At 48.1% G+C, this 15,253-nt stretch overlaps 1 protein-coding gene across 5 annotated transcripts in view; it reads right to left on the reverse strand.

The window, feature by feature from the left end:
- Positions 1–15,253, reverse strand: part of Trim2 (tripartite motif containing 2) — a 155,795-nt gene that overhangs the window by 90,100 nt on the left and 50,442 nt on the right. The window contains exon 1 of one of the 5 annotated variants that reach the window (XM_076574321.1): positions 12,955–13,865. The exons of the other annotated variants lie outside the window; for them this stretch is intronic. The gene's annotated coding sequence lies outside the window, so the exon portion shown is untranslated. Of the gene's footprint in view, positions 1–12,954; positions 13,866–15,253 lie in introns of those variants that run through there. 5 annotated transcript variants of the gene reach the window in all.

Raw genomic sequence — 15,253 nt, forward strand, 5'->3', positions numbered from 1 at the left:
ATAGTGCTACATGGCAGTCGGATTTAGGCACACAGCCCGAAGCAGCTCCGTGCTTTCGCTCTCTTTAGCATAATCCCTGCAGACAGCAACTGCAATAGAATTATTACCTCTGGAGCAGAATCTACAGAGTACGACAGTAACGTCTTGTTCAGTAGGAAATGGCTCTGCTGATAGGTCAGTGGGAATCAATCCCCAAATACATCATGGACCCTGGATGTAAGTGTTCTCCCTTTTCCTTCTGTTTCACAGGGAGAGGCAGCATGCTCCTTGTCTGTGTTAATGAGGCAGATGACTCCTTCCAAGTGGCCCACCTACCACCCAGTCACCCCCTCTGATGGTTAATGTTGGCCCTTGGCTTGGCTGGGTGGGCAGGCTCCCGGGAAAGTGATAAAGCTCACTGCTGGTTGTGTGGGCGAGAGAGCAAATTGAGAGGAGAGGATCCAAGTGGGCCAGGACTGAAGCATTCACTAGGCTGGGGCTCCCATGGGAGAAAGAGTGGGGAGGGAGGGACACATGCCTCTACACTATCAGTTCTTCCGGAGTGGATGCAGGCACTTTTGCTCGTCTGTGGCTCATGGACCTCAAACTCCATAAGCTTCAACCTTTGAACACAGGAATCATGCTAACAGCTCCACATAGGACTCCCAGGCTTTCGTTCTGAGGAGCTTCGTTGGTCCCTCTGGTTCTGAAACTTCCAGCTCTGACGTGCACTTGGAATCTACCGGTTTCCTAAGGTCTCTGGCTCACAGAGTTGTTTGGGGCCAGCCTCTGATACCATGAGTCGATCCATTAAATCCCCTAGATAGGAACATTCACAGCTTTCACGTAAAAGCCTCCTGTCCCCTTTTTAACGCCGCCACCGCCATCCTGGGATCTTTCCTCCTTTCCCACTCTCCTCACTGTGGCTACAAATCAGTCTTCCCTAGTACTCAGGCCATTCTCTGCCTTCTCGGGCATCCGGGTGTAAAAACTTCCTCTGTAGGGCTCCTCTGCTCTCTGTCAACTGACTTCTGTAAATGCTTCATGGGCTGGCGCTTGGCAATCACCCAAGTCCGGAACGCTCTAAAATAGCAATCCCCAGGCTCGGCTTCTATATTCCCCCTCTCGGAGAGCCCACCTACTCTGGGGATTAAAGGACTGCTGCTATGCATATAAATCCCAAATCCATGTCCGAAGGGAAGACAGCTGGCCCAGTAACCCGCTCCACATGCCTGTGTCACCCCCCAGGTCTAACACACATGGCGCTGAGCCTCAACCTCCAGCCTCTGGCAGCCGCAGACCCCGGGGTGTGTGTGTGTGTGTGTGTGTGTGTGTGTGTGTGTGTGTGTGTGTGTGTGTGAGAGAGAGAGAGAGAGAGAGAGAGAGAGAGAGAGAGAGAGAGAGAGAGAGAGACCTCTCCCTGAATCCTTCTCAGCCACAAACTGTGAAAACAGGGACATTGGCTTCTCAGTGCTCAGGGTCAGAGGGAGCAGAAGAAGTGTGGGTGCCCCGGGCCATTACGTGTCACATCCAGAACACACCATCCCTGCCACTGCTTAAGGCTTTTGAATTCTTCCTTCGGATTTTACATATTTCTTCTCCTCCACCCCCCTCACCAGCCAACATATCTCTTCTCTCTTTGGTGCATTCGCCATTCTATGTTCGGTCTACCTTTGCTAGAACTTTCTGCTATCAGAACCTCACTCTTCTGCTCAACACCGTGAAAGTCTCTGCGATGGCTGATGTCTCTTCACAGGTGACCTTATCAGGTGAGAGGCATAGACCAGTCTCTATCATAGCTCTCAAAGTCAGCACTACCCATGCATTCTGTGTGCCTGACCATCACTGCCACATGAAGAGCCTCTTTGATCTGATGCTGTCTTCATTCCGTGACCTCTCCACACGGACCTCGACAGGCTATCCTCACACGGACCTCGATAGGCTATCCTCACACGGACCTCGATAGGCTATCCTCACACATGCCTATTTGCTGATCCCTACCTGGGATCTTCCTAACAGCCCAGCCAGCCCTCCCCACGTCTCTTTCCCACCATTATTGGAAAGCACTCTTTGGGTCGCCTTCTTATGTTCTTCATATGTTCTCACTGTGAGTTATCCTTTCTGTGCTGGCTGGTCTTACGACAACTTGACACAAGCTAGGGCTATCCGAAAGGAGGGAAACTTGATTGAGAAAAAGCCTCCATAAGATCTCGCTGTCAGACATTTTCTCAATTAGTGATTGACGAGGAGGGCCCAGCCCATTGTGAGTGGTAACATCCCTGGGCTGGTGGCCTGGGTTCTATAAGAAAGGGGAAGCAAGCCAATAAATAAGCAGCATAGTAAGCAGCACCCCTCCATGGCCTCTGCATCATCTCTTGCTTCCAGGTTCCTGCCCTGTTCCAGTCCTGACTTCCTTCAGTGATCAACAGTGATATGAAAGTGTAAGCTAAATAAACCTTTTCCTCCCCCACTTGCTTTTTGGTCACAGCGCTTCGTCGCAGCAAATGAAACCCTAAGACACTTTCATTTAAAGTCTTCATGATTCTATTATTATTATCATCACTACAGATGAAACCCAGGACCTCATGTGCACTAAGCAAGTGCTCCAGCACTAAGCGACCCTCCTGACTCCTTGTGTTACTCTATCACATATCATTCATCATCGGGAATCACTGAGCATCAAGTCTCGTGAGAAGGCTGTCTCAGGTGGGGGCACTGATGTTCCTTTTGTCGCTCAGATTCACAGAGCTTTCCTTCTTACATGCTACAACACAAAAGTGTCACAGAGATAATGGGGTGTGTGTGTGTGTGTGTGTGTGTGTGTGTGTGTGTGTGTGTGTTCTGTTCCTTACTTGCGGCTAGGGATGGAAGCTAGGGTCTGGCACACACAGGTAAGCAAGCACTCTTGCACTGAGCCCCGCCCGCCCCCAGCCCTGAAGGGGACTTATTAACAGTAAGTCTTTCTCAAGCCTGAGAGTCAATCATTGTTACCATCTCAGTGCCAAGGGAGCCCAACTAGTTAACTGCCACACTGAAGGAATTATGAGCTTGAACTGAGGAAGCAGGTTCTTCTAGATTCATGCCACCGGGGCCAATAAATGTCACGACTAATAAAGAGTGGTACAAAGAATGAAGAAAATGGCCAAGCACATCCTAGTGGGGCGACAGGATGACCTTCGAGAATAAGAAAGAGGCCGCAGACTGTCCGCTCACTCTTCCTGGCAGCTTGAGAGTCCCAGGCTCTAGGGAGAAATCACCCACAGTCTCCAGTAAACCACTCCGGTACATACACACATGTATCCGCTAGGTCATGTATTATCCTAAGCCAAGAGTTCAATGTTTGCTTGCTGGTGGGTTTTATTGCTTTCTTAAGTGAATTCCACTGGATTTAAGACTGAAAGCTAACCACAGAGCGCTAAGCATGCTGGGAAAACTGAGTGAAAATTGAACTAAGAGTCTCAGAGTCGTTTGTCCCATGAGCACCGCAGGTCAAGGAAGAGCCGTTGGCCTCGCTGCCCGTTTCAAACAAGACGAAGTACGGCGAGACACAGAGTCCACATGTCTGGTGTTTGCAGCCTCAGCCACCAAACTTTCTTCACGAAAACCTCCACATGGCTTTAATTTTAAGTTAACTGTTTCTGTTTTAAAGTGAATAAGTCAATGCTTTGGTGGAGAGGAGATATTTTGAGGCAATGCTCACTTAGCTCAGGATAGCCCCAAACTCACTAGGCAGGTGAAGCTGGCCTTGGCCTCCAATCCCTCTCAGCTGAACTTTCTTCTCTGTCACTTTGCTATTCGAAGGAACTCTGGCCAGCTTGAATGTGGCGAGCACGGCTCTGGCAGGCCTCGCCCTTCTCTCCCATCTCCTCTGCCTTGCTAAAAAAAAACAAAAACAAAACAACAACAAAAAAAAAAAAAAAAAAAAACCAGTAGATTATATTCCTAAAGCTAGCCACCAAGGTCTAGTTCCTTATTTGGCCACTTCTTCCTCCTGAGGCTGACTACCGAAGTCCAGCTATCAAATATTGAAGTCCAGCCATCAAAAGTCCCCTTTGGTTCACCTAATTAACTCGCCCAGTTGAAATTAAACACCTCATCCTAACATGGGGTTCCCCCTCCCTTTATAAACCGCCATTTGTCTATGTGGCACACCTGTCTCCCTCTAGCCAGAGGCCGTCCTGGGGACAAATACCTCTTCCCATTTCCCTTCTCCCTCATCCCCATCTCCTTTACCACCCCATCCTGGCCCATCCTCACACAGACCTCCCCTTCTTCTCTTCTTAAAAATCACACCTGCAAGGTCATCGGTTGCAGTTTTCTGTCAGTCAGAAAGCAGCCACTTTAACTTTTCTTTCCCACTTCATACAGGATCTCTCTGTGCAAGCAGGTGTTTGGGTGTGGCTTATGATTAATCCGGGGTCCGGGGGGGGGGGGGAAGCCCCCACTGCTCCAGATCTCCTTCAGTATTTGTTCTGCGGATTTTACACCCTGGCCAAAGATTGTGAATGAACCAAGATGTGACAATTCTGAAGCTGTGGCTTTGAACTCTGAACTACTTCAGCAGTCACTGTGTGTAAAGTCACAGGCTGAGCCCTGGGTGGTCTCCAGGGGGTACAACCAGGAGGTCTGGGGGTCTTTTGTACCTCCCCGGCCCTCCTGAGCGGCCATCAATGGGCACTAACAGAATGTCTGTGGAAGGGAGGTTGAAGCCTGACTGGTTCTTGGGAGAAGACTAAAGGTCACTCTGGTGAATGTGTTCATTCAAGAGACCTGACAAAGAGCAAATGGCTTAGGAGACGTCTAGGGAAAGCACGTTACTCAGTTCTTTCTCGAGTGAGGTTTAGCATGGAACATCCTGTTTGAGATAAGTCTCAAGCATGCCAAGAATATTTTGTTCCACATTGCACACGCACACCAGCTCCTATGCAGATGGAATTCTCAATTTTATAACCCCATAAATCTGTCTTCCCCCATGACAGAAACTGCTCTCACTGTTGAAAGCAAATTCTTTAAAAAAAAAAAAATCCCTATTCTGGCTGTTTGGAGGGTCTTTAGAAAGTAACATGATGTTGCCGGGCTAGCGTGGAGCTGAGTGGTAGAGTTCACACTAGCGTGACAAGGTTCTGGGTTCAATGCCAGCAGGAAGAAAGAATGAATGAAAGCAAGGAAGGAAGAAGAAAAAGCCAGGTGTGATGGCACACGCATTTAATCCCAGCACTCGGGAGAGGAGGCAGGTGGATCTCTGTGAGTTCAAAGCCAACCTGGTCCACATAGAGAGGTTCAGGCCAGTCAGCACTACACAGTGAGACCTTGTCTCAGAAAGGGAGGAAGGAAGGAAGCAAGCAGGCAGGTAATATGAATTTGTATGAATTTGACCTGTAATCAATATTCATTAAACATTCAGAATCTTCGTTTAAGTAAAACACTTTATGTGAGTTACAAGCGAAATATTTATAAAGGGAATAACTGAGAAACCTGGTATTACATCATGTAATGAAACCGTTTTCACAAGTGAGACGGGGTTGGGCATGTAGCTGGTAGTGTTTTCTTTGGTGTAGGGGTGAACCCTGAGCCACACCTACCAGATCTTTTTAAGTTGTTTTGGTGACTGGTTTGGCAGCTTAGAGTGGGTTTTAGCCTTCAGGCATGGATTACTTGGTACTCCAGGCTTCTGGACTGAGAACTGGAGGGGCCGAGGGCAGGAGATGAAGGAAACTCCAAGGGTAATTGCTACTTTATAGCTGAGAATACGGAAAAACAAAAAGGATGGCATTGGCCTCCATTCATCCCTCCCTTGGGCAAACGGCTCCCTGTCACTTCATTGTACCCAGAGTGGATGCCAGCCGCATGACTGGCGTGAAAGAGACCATTTATCAGCTCAGCTCATTTGTGCTGCAGAGTGTGTGCCACACAGATGGCTAACGTATTGTTCTCATGAAAGGGAAACAGCTTTGCAAAGAAGAATTTTAATGGCAGGGATCTGGAGACCATACTCTGCAAACTTGGTTTCATTAAATTTGGTTTTGATCACTGGGTTCATTACCGGCAAAGAGTTGGATGAAAAAAAAGATGTCCGGTCCTTGCTGTTTGTTCTCTGCAGCCATCGCGGCGCTGACACCCCTAACGGCCTCGACAGTGCTGTGAAAACCGAGTGTGAGCATCTAGTCTGCTGCGCTTAGTCTGCCTCACCGGTGCTCACTTGGTCCCGCACCGAAAACTGTCCTAAAGCTGCTCAGCACTGCTCCGCCGTTACAGGTCTCCACGGAGCACCGTGGCTGGGGACCGGAGGTCTAGAGAGCCAGAGGCACTGACTACAAGGCTAGGATGTGAGTGAGCAGACGTGACTCAGACTTGCAGGGAGTGGAAGGGGAGGGAGGGCGTCCGATGCATCATCTAAGATTCACATGGGTGTCTGTGGGTAGCAAGTAGCTAATCCTGCAGCTCTCATCCCCTGTGAGCGATCTTGGTCTACGCTCCTTGGCAGACTAATTATTCTTTGGCCATGTAACAACATACTGGTTCAAGGAGGACCCAAAGTATGCATTTACATTGCACACAAGATTTGAGTCTCCAGCTTATTTTTTTTGACTAACACGGTTATTCTGTTGCTTTCCTGAAACAGAATTCAGTGCACCAGGTGAAAGGAAGTACCCTGGACATACGTTGCACACCAAAGACCAGTCGGAAGTAGTTCACATGGTAACACCAAGGAGGTCACCAAATGTCTAGTTGGACCATTGCAGCCAAGGTGAACTGTACTGCCCGTCTCAAACTGTGAGAAAGAGAGGCTTCAGGCCTGACCTCAGTCTTTCCTTCTTTCGAGTGTCCTGCAAGTTCTTGATGCCCCCCACTTCACCCAAGCTCCTCGTTTGCCACTATAATTCCCAGCAGAATCATAGCTGAGACAGACTGTCTGGCTGAAAAGATAGATTCGCATTCTCTATTGTGCTCAGTGTCCCCGGGCACACAGGGGAGCTAACCAGATGCAAATCCTGTCCAATGTGGCTAAAACCTTTCTCATCCCTAAGCAAAGGCCCAGAAAACTCATTCAGTTGGTTGGCTTCATAATAGGGCTTCAGACCATTGTAGAATGTGCAACGCTAATTTAAATAAATGGCATGTAGTCAAAGAGAACGAGACGGTTTCATCTTTGTTTAGTCTGAGAGGCTATTTTCATGATTGCAGGGGCCTGATATCATCTTCTCAATTATTGCAAAGCTCAGGAGTGTCTATCATTTACCCTCCAGCCACGCTCCCATTATGGGTCATTTTGCAGCCACCCACCCCACACACAGCCACTGCGAAACTGGCTAGGATCTGAGGAAGTAACCCCTGGGAGCAAGGCTGTACCTAGCAAAAGTCTTGAAAGTAAGCAGCAACTGCCACAACACCCTGGTTATGTTTAAAGAGCCAAGAAAATACCTTGTACCACCAAAGGAAGCATATCTCAACGCCAGGGTCCTCTAGCATCTTCCAGGTAGTGTTTACATCTGAACCTCCAAAAAGGTCTCCGAGTTCCAGGAAGACTGCACTGTTTTGCTTTTCTGAGACAAGGTCTCACTACGTAGATCTAGGCTGGCCTCAAAACTTCAGTGGATCTGCCCCAGCCACTAAGTGCAGAGGGATGTGCTGGGTGGGATGATAGGGTGATGTGGTAGAATTTCCTCCCGCAAACCTCCAGTTAGAGGGATGTTTGTAAAGATACTGGAGACTCTAAGGAAAGGTCGGCCATATTGTCCTGCAAGGAAACACCTTAAACTCAGGAAGTAAACAACTCACGCCTCAGGAAGTCCCTGAAACTGACCAAATATGCTAGGCCCTTCCCTCCTGAAGCCTATATAAGCAGTAAGGACTGCTGAGAGACACTCTCAGACCAGCCAAGCCACCTGAGAGAGACAATGACTAGCTGACCTGTCCAGAAGACTCTCGGACAAGCTGAGCTCTTTAGAAGAGACTCAGTTCAGCACCACTAGGAAGAAACAGAGACTACCCAAGCTGTCTAAAGAAGTAAGGGCTAGCCAAGCCACCTGGAAGAAGCAGAGATCAGCCTGTCCAGAAGCAGCTCAGACCACCTGTGCCTCAAAGAGACACTCTCCAACCTCCTGAGCTACCTGTAAGCGGTGCAGTACACTGGTGAGCTGTCTCCCATGCTGGGGTGGGGGTGGGGGTTGGGGGATGCAGCTGTATTTGAGTCACCTCTGCTCCTGTAAGTAACCCCAGTCAAACTCATTAGTTCACCAAACTGGACTTCAGTAGTATCCTTAACTTTGATCTGGAGTTGATTCCCTATCTGGGGTGAGTAGACATTGGTTCACGACTCCACAGGAATAGTAGTGTCAACACAACACAGAGGTGTACCACCATTCCCACCTGGAGGGAAGGCTTTGGAGGAAATTTGTGGCTAAGCAGAAGAAGGAGGCTCCCTAGTAGCTACTCAAAAGGCACCAACAATGCTTGAAAATGCCTTCCAGGGTTAGACTCCCCTGTATAAACCGTTACATCTGTATAACGACGGCTGTACTTCCAGGTCATAAGGCAGGGCCTTGAAATGTGATATTTTCTCCATAAATCTCTTTGGCTGACAGACTAGAGGGGTTTCGAAAGGCACCTTTCCTTCCTTCTGTCAGACAGGGCAGAACAATATAAAAGAACACTTAGAGGAGCTTGAAGTAGAATTCATTGTTAGCAGGTGTGAGGCCCTGAGGCAAAGACCAAACGAAAGTTCATTCTAGCCTGTTATCAAGCCTGAGAACATGAGTTTGATCTCCCAGGATCCTCACTGTGAACAGAGAGACCTGATTCCCAAAAGTTGTCCTCCACCTCCACACATGCATCATGGATGGCATTACCTTCCCTGCCATACACATAGTAAGCAATTTTTTTTAATTTTAAAAATAAAAATGCACAATTAAAACTTGCAAAAAAATTCATATTAAAACCTAATCCTCAATGTAATTAATAGCACAGGAGGTGGGACCTTGGGAAACTGAAGAGGCCAATAAAGTAATTTCGTGATGGGATTATTGTGCTTATAAAGGAGGACCTAGCAAGCTGCCTGGCCCTTTCCACACCGAGGAAGCCACAAGAAGGCACATATATATGAAAAGAAGGTACTCACCAGAACCCTGCCACTACAGAATCTACTGGTGCCTTATCTTGGACTTCCCACACTCCAAATTATGAGAAATAAATATGCTGCTGATGAAAAAAAAAGCACAAAGGTTTTTTCTCACTTCCCCACCACTCTTTGGTCTCACATTGGATTGCTTAACAGAAGCCCAAGTCTGAAACTTGTCATATTTTTGGATCTCAAAATCACCATTCTGAGAAACAACACAGAATTCCACAGTGTTGGTCTAGATCCAACAGGGAGATAAACAGTTAAGAACAATTTTAACTCTCTTGATACTTTAGTTTAAATTGAGGGATGCATTTAAAGGAAAGAAAGGGGGTATCCCAGGAAGAACAGACGTTTTGAAACCTGGGAGACATTTACACACCGAAGACAGTGTTTTAAAAAGCCAATTACTTCCCAGTACTCCAGTTCCAACTGTTTTTAGCATCCTCTGCAAACTGCTTCTGGAAGCTAGATCAGGAAGCTGGGATGCCTCGGGTGGATTCATATGCTACAGTTAAGCAGAAGGAAGCCTGCATCAGCAGCTTCCCTTGGCACATTTCTAATCCACCATAGGTTGATAGCAGCGCTGACAGATACACTGATTTTGTTTGATTCAAGGACACAAGAAAGGCAATTTTTTTTCTTGTGGTGCTAGGGATGAAACCCAGGGCTTTGTGCATGCCAGGAGGCAACCTGTGCCCTCTACATCTGCAGACCCAAGGAACATTCTAATCTCCCAGGGTCAGCCATTCTGCATAAATAAATTCATATAGACATACAGTATGTTAGGCAAAATGGAGATAGTGAAAATTCTAGAGAGAGGATATTTCTGTTCTATCATTAAGTTGAGAGTCAATGGCAGGATAGACAACAAAAATCAGAGTTTAAGGTAGGAAGTAGCCATTGTAGAGAAGATTTGATATGTGCCAACATAAGCACTAATTCTGAGGTTCACCTTTTATCAAACCCCACAAATGACATAAAAGCCCAACCGGAAGTAGACATTGGCTTGGTGTATCCCCCTAATTTTCTATTTACCTTAAAAGTTGCAGTTGTCAGTTCTTTTGACCCAAAGATCAAACACTCTCCATACGATGAGACTTAATATCCCTTTTTCCAGAGAAAACAATGCATTGAACTCACAGATAACTTGTGGGGATGTTTTTCTTAAAAGACTTGCTAACTAGCCATTCATTCTTAAAGGCTCATATGTGAGAATATAAGATATAGAGCAGTTCCTTAGCATCTGAAGGAGCTGGTTCAAGGGCATCCTCACCCCTGTGGACACTAACCTCTGCAGGTCATGCAGTCCCTTCTCTGAAACCACACACTATTTGCACATAAGCTATGCCTATCCACTGTCCACTTTGTCATCTCAAATCACAAGTAATACTTATGCAGTTTTGAATTGCTGTTCTGCTGTATTGTATTGTTTAGGGAGTAATGGCCACACAAAAAGGTTGTTGTTGTTGTTGTTGTTCAGTAAGGACTTTCGACCACGATAGGTCTCACAGAATAATGAATGTCAGCAACAAAGTAACACCTGCAGCTGATTGAACCTTAGCTTTGGGAGCCATGGATGCCAGGAGCCAACTTTGATGACAGTCTGGTAAGACCTCAATCTTTGCCTCCAGGCTTTCAAGATAATTCTCTCAGACAGGCCACTCAAGGAGACACTCTGGAGTGATTTTTCTCGAGGACACTATCACTGTCCCAACCTTCATCATTAGCAGCTGCATATAAAAGCATATCTGAAGAACCTGCCAGAATAAACTTTCAGTGTGCAAAATGATCAAGCTAACACTGCCTTTTACATGTTTATTATCCAAGACAGATACGGGATAAACTAAACAAGCTTATTTTCAGCAGTGGTGAGGAAAAGAGGATATTATGGCATCCTTCCAGGAGTCCAGGATCCTGGGATTTCATTGCCAAAGCTTCCTTGGAAGTTGTAATATTACCCAGTTGGGTATCTCCACTAAATGGGCCAGGTTTTCATGGTGAAGAATTTGAAAAGTAGTAAATCACTGTAGCTTGAAAAGCATATAAACAGACCACTCTTGACCTGCATGTGACTATCAGCCTCTTCCTGAAGAGTCAATGGATGAAATTCAACCCAAGGGCAGACCAAAGAAAAGGTCAGAGCATGAGATGTTAATGATTATATTTTCTAACCCATTTATATTTAGTGTCCTATGAGAAATTCCTTCCACTTTACTTCAGTATGAAAGAGAAACTACAATCTCACCAAAGAATAATCCATACAAGCCCATATGATAAAAGAATAATTAAAGATATGGAAGCTACATTTTTTTTGACAATACAGTACTATTTATTATATAGAGAGTTTTCTAAAACAAAATAAAATAAAATAAAGGCTAGGTTTGGGTAAATGTTCTCAGAAAATACAGATAAGGAACATTTTCACCTAAACAAATGTTGATGAAAGGTGATGGCATCACACACACCACAGTCCAAAATGAGGTCATGGTAACTGAGTGAAGCGAAATTCTGCAGACCAGGCAGGGAAGGAAAAGGAGGTGGCTAGGAAAAGACAACGATGATATGAAGCCAGTGAGCTATGGTGTGAACCTTTTGAGAAGGCCCTGCCCAGCTCATCAAAATCCATATTCACCCAAGGCAGAAGGGAGGCAGAGTCTTTCTTTTTATAATTGATCTGTAATCATTATATGAGCCTGTGTTTGAACAGGATGGAAATGTAATACGCGCCATAAAACGTCTATAAAATACTTTATGCCTTTGGTCAAGGATGTGGTGGGCTCTGAATCATTGCTGCTCTTTTGTTCTTTGGAGTTGAAGGGCAGGCGTGAGCTCCGCCAAGGGTGAAATCAAGTGGAAATCTAAGACTGGAGGTCATGTACAATCCAGCACGATAACTCCCGCCCCCATAAAGGAATCTGGAAATACTAGTTATGCTGTACTGAGCTTATAACCATATTCCAGGAATACAGATGTGAAGGTTAACTTCCATCTTAAAGAAAAAAGGGCCCCAAACTGTTTTTTTTTTGGGGGGGGGGTATGGGGACACAGATGAGCATGCTGTCACAAGAATAACCTCTCATGTCTCTAGACTCCCAGAACTCCAAGTGCTCTGAAATGGACCTGCTTAAAAAGCATTTGTGAGCTGGAGCAGTAGCCTATTAGTGCAGCCGGGGCATTTGATCTCCAGCCTCTCAAAATAAACAAATACACCCCAAAATCCCCCAAAACGATTGCATCTAATCCTGTCTCTGCCCTAAATAGAGTAAAGGGTTGCAGAAAATGAGTCAGTTGCTCGCTGGAATTGACTGGATTACAGGTAGGGAAGGATCTGGGGTTCACCGAATGCTTTAAAGCATCTGACAGGCATGTCTTAGGACGGGCTTCCTTCCCACCCCCAACCCGTTACCTCTTGACAGCTGCATGCAGTTTTCAACGTCCATCTATCAAAAAGCCCCAAATGGCAACATTTCCCCCCTTTAATAAACCAGTGTTTATTAAAGTGTAGCATGCACTTGGCCAGAGGGTAAGTGCAGAAACTAATCCGAAGGGAATCTACCTGAGTAGTCCCTTCTAAGAGAAAGAACGTTTTTTGAAAGGAAAAGAAATAGAAAGTTGGAGGGGGCGGGGGAGGCGGGGGGGGGGGGACAGGAAGCCTGCCCCTTCCAAGCTTTAAGATTGCAGAATTGCTTTCTTCTCCAGGGCCAAATGACTTTGCAAGCGTCCCTCATAAGTCAGGGGCGGCAGGGGTTCCGCAGGACTCGGGGGACAGTGCTGGTGGGGTGACAGCATGGAAAAGCCGCCCCCCAAGCCCGGGTGCCCTCGCCCGGCTCGCCGCCGCTCGCAGGGACACTTACCGCGACCCTCGCGGCTGCTGCTTGCGCCCCGACCTCAGGTGGCCGCAGTCCCCGGCTCCCGCTCTCCCGCCCCACGCCGTCTCAAGGTCACACCGCTCGCTGGCTCGCGGGACTCCGTCTACGCTGCAGGCTCAGCCGAGAGAACCGACGCGAGGAACAGAGCTGGCCCCGCGGGCCTTGCCGGGGCCTTCCCTCCGTGTCGTCGGTGCCAGGCAGCTCCCCTCTGGGTCACTTCCATTCTGTGCTCAGTCCCAGAGCGGCGAGACATCTGTCTTCCATAAGCCTCGCGCAGAGGCAAATCCTGGATTAGATGCCAGAGCCCACGCCACAGCTGATCGGCGCACAAAGAGCCGGGGACAAACACGCAAGTTGGTGCCCAGTTCCAGAACCACTCGGATGACTAAGGCGGCCGCAGCTGGGATGCGCCAATCCGCGGCTGGCTGGGTTTTCAGGTCTACTGCGGAAAACTCATCCTCCCTCCCACCCCCCACTCCGCCCACCCCACTAAAGCACGCTCTGTCCCCGCAGGGGAAGTGACTTCAGCTGCACCCGGCTGAGCGAGTTCAACGCAGCAGCAGCCGGCCTCCACCACCCGGCATTCGGTATTGAAAGCAAACCCTGCTGAACGTGACGGAGGGGAGAAAGCTCGGCGTTTGCCTTAATTCCATTCCATGAGTCAATCATGATACCGTCGGCGCTGAAAACGATGAGGAAGTGCGGTCTCTGTGGGCTGACTTTTCACTCTCGGAAACGGCTTGGGCAAAAGAGCTGCCTTCTCCATGCTTCCCTTCCTCACTTAGGAGAAAGCATGAAGTCGCTGCTCTCAAGTGCCGTGCGGTCTGGTGCAGTGCGTGTTAGGCCAGGAGGACTTGCCATTTCCCAATCCCGCAAAATTACTGTCAAAGAAATGCGGGGCGCGCGCGCGGTGAGGGGTGGGAGGGGATTTCAATCACTCCGGAATCCGGAGACCCCCGCTGTTGCCGCGGCCTCCCCACCAAGCGTGTGAAATTTGGAGCTTTAGCGGGCTTCAGGAACAAAGAGGCTGGGAACTGATCCTGAGTGCGGCAGTGTGGGGAGAACGGGAGCCATGGGGACAGATGCCCAATGGTGGATGGTAAGGGAGTCAGGTCACTGTTCTTGTCGGTAAACTGGGGCCTTGACATTTGGCTGGAAGCTAAGGGGACCCTCTGGGAGATGTCAAGCTGGCGAGTGATGCTGTACGATTTCCACAGCAGAAAGAGAATTTCACAAGGCGAGTCCAACCTAGGAAGGGAGGGGAGGTGAGTTTGAAACGGAGGGGAAAGGCTCCAGTGAGAGCAAGAGAAGCTGGCAGTTGATGCTCGGTGCAGGGAGGGAGGGGATATTATAAAGGAGGTATCCGATTGTCACCTAGGTCTGTCCCTTGAGCAGTAGGGTAGGTAGAAGAAAATGAAAGAGGACCCGGAGAGGCCGTGTGTGGGTTCACAGACTGATGTCACAGAAGTTGAGCATGGTTACTAATGCAAACCAACCACACAGATGTCTGAGGTCTTGGGGACCTCTGGCTAAGCAAGACAGGCCAGGCGGGTGTGTGGTTTGAAGTTGCATGTAAATACAGAGCAGGGGAGAATGCACCGTATGGGTTTGTTACAGCTGCCAAAACAAAATACCAGGACCTGAGAAGATTAAACAGCAGAAATGTGTGGTAGCCTGTGGTCCACACAATGGGCGGGGCTTCCTCCTGAAAGGCCAGCGCCTGCTGGAGCCTCTGGCAGGCTTCTTATGGCTCCTTCGCTTGTGGCACGGTCTGGTCCGTGCTGATCTTCCCCTGACTCTCTCCCTGGGGGCGTCTGTGACCAGATGTACCCTTTTTTTTGTAAGACACCAGTCGTAGTAGGTGAGAGGCCCAGCTTACTCCAGAATTCCTGCACTTGACTAATTACCTTCGTCCTCACGTGTCGGGCAGCTTTCTGTCATGATGTCGAAATGCCTACAGCGATCAACGTCTAATGAGGACAGGCTTATTTTGACTCTGGGTGAGACACAGTGACTGAGCACACGACAAGGATGCCCGTTTACCCATGGTGGTCAGGAAACCAGGAGAGACACATAGACGGGGCTTCCGAAGTCCTCTTCAAGGGCCGTCCCAGGTGACTTAACTCCCTTCCATTAGGCCCAACTCTGGAAGGTTCCTGTACTTAGAAACAGGATCAGGGGATGGGGTGGAGTTGGGGTTGGGGGACGAACCTTCCACACATAGACCTTTTGAGACATTCTAAGATCTAACGACAGCATTCTGTTTCTATCTTGTACTTGGAAA

The sequence above is a fragment of the Peromyscus maniculatus genome, chromosome 6 (genome assembly GCF_049852395.1).
Source record: "Peromyscus maniculatus bairdii isolate BWxNUB_F1_BW_parent chromosome 6, HU_Pman_BW_mat_3.1, whole genome shotgun sequence".
NCBI lineage: Eukaryota > Metazoa > Chordata > Mammalia > Rodentia > Cricetidae > Peromyscus > Peromyscus maniculatus.